Below are 4,834 nucleotides of genomic sequence, written 5' to 3'. Positions count from 1 at the left end.
AAAAACAAGAGAACTATAAGAACTTCTCAGATCTCCCACTTCCACTGTCCCTGGACACCACTGACCCTTTCATTCCACATTCCCCCTCCCCTGTCACAGCTTCTCCTGGTCTCCTAAACTAAGAGAACCATAAAAACTCCTCAAATCTCCCCATTCCCGTTGGCCCTGGACACCATTTACCCCTTCACCCCATGTTCCCCCTCCCCTGTCACAGCTTCCTGTGGTCTCCTAAACTGAGTCCTAAGTCCCAAATCCCCCCATTCCCACAGCCCCCCCTTTCCTGCCCTGCTCCCTGCATGACCCCAAACCCACCCATCCCTGTCCCTCCCAACCCGTGTCACAGGTTTCCCTTCCAGCCCCCGTGTCCCCCCCTCCCCCGACTCTCCTGACGTTTCTGGAGCTCTGGCATTAATCTAATTGCCTCAAATGACACCTCTCACACCCGTTGTTCTTTTCCACACCGGGAAGGAGGGGGGGAAAAAAAAAAAAAGGAACATAAATAAGGAATAATAAGAGCGGAGTTCAGCGCTGGAGCGGAGAGCACCGGGCAGGGCAGTCCCTTATGTAATTCCCAGTTTGTGGATTAACAGGCAGCTCTTCCCGACATTCCCGACTCCATGTGACAGCGAATCCCCGGAGTTTCATCCCCTGTAACGCTCTCGGAGCAGGGGGATGGAAGGAGGAGGGAATGCTGTTGCTCCGGGAACGCTGCTCCGGGACCGCGTGTGTGCTCTGCCTGTCCGGGCAGGAGGCTCCCAGGAACTGGAGAGCAGCAACCTGTAGCTACAAGCCCACCTCCAGCACCTTCCCAGCTCCAACAACAACAAAAAAACCAACAAAACTCAACACCAGGACATCAACTTACTGGTTTCCAGTTTGCCGGTGGGAAATAAGGAGGTGCCTGAAGCAGGAAGGAAACGGGTGCCCGAGCGGGGTTAAGAGCGGGCAGGAGGGAGTTAAAACGCAGCGCCGGGACGCCCGGGAGCATCCTCTGCTGTGGAAAATGCCAGCAGCGGCCCTTCCCACGGCAGGGAGAGGGTCTCACGTGGTGGAAAACGGGAGGAAAACGAGCCCGAAGGTGCCTGCCGGGAGTGGCCGCCCAGGTCCGTGAGGAGCCTCGGCGGCCGGGAGGTCACGGTCACACTCCCACCGGGCCAGCCAAGCTCCAAACCGGGCCGGCCACGCTCCTGCCGGGCCGGCCACTCACGGTTTTTTTCAGGGATGGGCGCTGGGAAGCCGCTGATTGCCAAGGGATCTGCGGCTCATCTCACCACCGTGGCCTTGGCTCCCACCCGCGCCCGCGGGGCAGCTCCAGCCCGGTTCCAGTTTCTCGCACCTTGTCACATCGAGGACGCCCAGCCAGCCCTCCGAGTTCCCTCCCACCTGCACGGCGGGAAGATTCCCAAATCCTGGGAGTGCACGGGGAGGGGGGAAAAGGAGCCCCCACCGTGCGCTCCCAAGGTGCTTCTGCAGCCGCCCGGACTCTGCCACCGGAGCCGGCGCTGACACGGAAACTGAAACTATGCGGAGGGAAGGCGATACGGGGCAGGGAGCTGGGAGGGAAACAATTGTCCCTGGATACTCGCAGAGAGGATCCCAGCGCTCGTCTGACCTCGTTTACTCCCGCTGACGTCCTCCCAGAGCTTCTCCGGGATGCTCCAGGCACAGGGATCGGGACGGACACAGCGGAGGTGGCACCGAAAACAGGAGCCCCTCTGGATCAAAGGGCCGCGGGATCGGGGATAAATGTTTCCCTTCATCCCACAGACTGCCTGTCTTTCTCCCTTCCCCTGAGTTCTGCTCGTCTAAAGGCTTTTAATTACAGCCCGGTCTGCTCAAATTTGAGGTTAAGGCTGGTTGGGAGAGTAGTTAAAGCAACTGTTTATTGCCTGGACTAGGCAAGATAACGAGCCGGGCTCTAATTGTTCACCACACAAGTCTGCTCTTCCAATAAACTCAGCGCCCTGAGACGGGGAAAAACCCTCAAGTGTCAGTTTTAATCAAGACTAAACCACAGTTCTCGAGTGTTTAGGCTCCAGTCTCCAACGCAGACCGGGAATTACACAGGCCACCCCTCAGTTTTTAGGTGGGACACCCGCGTGGGACTCGATCCTGCAGCTCAAACCCAGCACTTGGGCACGACTTGATGCCTAAAGAAGGTCTCAGAGAAGACAAGAGCACCCGAACCATCCCAGCGCCTCGATGGGAGCATAAATTTCCCCCTGATTTGCCTCCCGTGCCCACATCCAGATTCCCACGCTGGATGGGAACAACTGGAATTTTGAATTCGGCTTCGAGAAGTCGCCCGACGCGAAGGGGAACCCACGGCCCTTGCTGGGAGGAATGAATTCCACCCAGCTCAGCCCCAGAGCTCCCCACAAAACCCACGGCACGGCTGAAGTTCAGCACCAGACCCCACGAGACGAAACAAGAGCGAAAAACGATTAATAATTAAAAAAAAAAAAAAAAAGAGAATGGGTACAGGAAGGGTTGCAGAGCAGCAGAAAGCGAAGAACTGCTTTCATTCACCACCAAATTTATTAAGGAGCTCCTGCCTTGCAAAACCCTCCCTGGAGTTACTAATGCAATTAAGGCTTGGTGGAAAAATCCCACCATCTCACCCATGTTTGGGTTGCGCCTCTTTCACTCCCTCTTTCACCAGAACAAGCCTAAACAGGGGCCAGAATGAATATTAAACAAGAATGGCTTCTCTCTAATAAACTGCTCAGTTTCTCTCGGTCTCTTTTACTTTTTTATTTATTTATTTTTTTTTTTAAAGTAGTTTAAATCCAACAACTCCAGCAAACCACCCGAATTAAAGCCAGCCCGTCTCTTCCTGCTCAGCCTCCACGAGTGCCCACATACTACAATTTCCAACCAGGCCCGGCAGAAACCTTGAGAAATAAAACAATTCCTTGGAAAACACCAACAAGAACCAACCCCAAACGCTCTCAGAAAGCGCCAGGATGACCTTTTAGCTCCGTTGCTACGCCGAGCACAACTTCAACCCTCATTAGGTTGTAAATTCTTCCAGGCAGAGCCTTTCTCTACCCATGTCCATAAAATACTTAATTATATAAGTTATGGCTTCGATAGCCAGGACAATTAACAGCCCTGGGGACACAAGGGCTGATCTTGAACTCAGACCGGCAGCAAACTCTTACCAAGAGTCCTTGAGCCCACAGAAACTTTGGCTGCCCAAGCTCCTCCTGCCCTGCAAACTAAGGGTCTCCAGGAGCTGGGAACAGGGAGAGCCAGGCTGGGGGCCAGGCAGTCACGTCGGCTGTGGTTGTACAACAGGAACTGTTGCTTTCGACACGGGAACGTCGGGATTTACACGTCCTGGTTGAGGTGCCGGAGTCCTGCTCCGCACGCAGGGCTTCCCAGAGAAGCATGGAGTTGAGAGAGATCCACGAGGATCATCCAGTCCAAATCCTGGCTCTGCACAGACACCCCAGCAATCCCACCCTGTCCCTCAGAGCGTTGTCCAAACGCTCCTGGAGCTCTGGCAGCCTTGGTGCTGTGCCCACTGCCCTGGGGAGCCTGGGCAGTGCCCAACCACCCTCTGGGGGAAGAACCTTTCCCTAAGATCCCACCTGAACCTCTCCTGACACAGCTTCCCAAACCAACTTTTTCCCACACTTCTGGAGCAGCACAGCCAAGGAAGCCCTTGCCCTGGCAGTGCCCAGCTCCCAGCCCACGTTCCCAGCGATCTGCCCGTGACTTTGTCCCTGCCTCCGGCCTCCCAGCGCAGCAATCCCGGGGGAAGAGGGCAGGGACCTTCGGCTCTCTCACGGGGGGCTCAGGACTGCACTTCGGGGTACCCGAACAGCCCCACCACCTCAAACTCCAGACCCCCTCAAACTGGAGGGTGGGCCGACGAGGAGAAGGCAGCGGCAGTTCCCCGGGCGAGCAGGGGGTGTTTTGGCCGGAGCGGGGGCTGCAGCCCCCTCTGGCCGAGCTCTCCCGGCCCGGCCGCTGCGCAGTCCCGCGGGGGGGAGAGGCTTATCCCGCCGGGCTCCTCCGGGCAGCAGCGCCCCGGCCCCGCGGGGGGATTATCACCGCGGCCCCCCCTGCCCGCAGCCGGCCGGGGGGAGATAAGGGAACGGGCGAGGGGGGTCAAAACAAGCCCCTCCCGGGGCGCGCCGCGAGCGAGCGCGGCCGGGCCGGGCCGGCGCCCCCCGGCCCGTAACGACCTTGGGGGTGCGCGGGGACGGGCCCTGCCCGACACCCCCGCGCGGGGCGGCCCCGGGGGACCCCACCCATGACCGGCCTTCCCCCCCCCGCGCCGGCCCGGGCCGCCCCCCCCCGCGGGGCCCACAGGGAGCCTTGGCCGGGCGCCACGACCCCACCCCTTCCCCCGGGCGGGCGCCGCAATGGAGGCCGGGGGGAGGCGGGGGCGGGGGGCGCCGTGCAGGGCGGAGAAGGGGGGGCGGGGGGGGGAAAGAGTGTGGCGAGGAAGCGGTGGCGGAGCCGCGGGGGTCGCGGAGCGGGTTGGGGGGTGCCGGGGGTGGCGGTGGCGGGCGGGGGGTCGCGGTGAGGGGTGAGGGGAATGGGGGGGCCCCGCGCAGGCCCCGCCGCGCCCGTCCCCGGCCGCCCCGCGCGGCGCCCGCCATTGGGCCGGGCGGGCGGCGGGGGCGGGGCGGGGCAGGGGAGGGCGCGCCCCGATTGGCCCCGCCCGCTGCCCGTCAACAACGCCTCTCGCTCTCCCCCCGCCGCCGCCGCGCGGGGGCCGCCGGGAAGCGAAGTCCGCGCGCTCCGCGCGGTGCGCCCGCACCTGCGGCGGGGACCCCGCGAAGGGACTACAACTCCCGGCAACCCCCGCGCCAACACC

The 4,834-nt window shown here is 61.1% G+C and overlaps 1 long non-coding RNA gene across 1 annotated transcript; it reads right to left on the bottom strand.

Annotated features, from left to right (window-relative positions):
• Nucleotides 1-2,775: 2,775 nt before the first annotated feature.
• Nucleotides 2,776-3,490, bottom strand: LOC108510213. Its single transcript, XR_001878762.1, has 2 exons — nucleotides 3,165-3,490; nucleotides 2,776-2,894 (listed from the first exon to the last, which is right to left on the bottom strand). It is a non-coding gene; the product is annotated as an uncharacterized LOC108510213 (long non-coding RNA).
• Between the last annotated feature and the right edge of the window lie 1,344 nt (nucleotides 3,491-4,834).

The sequence above is a fragment of the Lepidothrix coronata genome, unplaced genomic scaffold (genome assembly GCF_001604755.1).
Source record: "Lepidothrix coronata isolate B3197 unplaced genomic scaffold, Lepidothrix_coronata-1.0 Scaffold542, whole genome shotgun sequence".
Lineage (NCBI taxonomy): Eukaryota > Metazoa > Chordata > Aves > Passeriformes > Pipridae > Lepidothrix > Lepidothrix coronata.
This window is presented reverse-complemented; position numbering and strand designations above follow the sequence as displayed.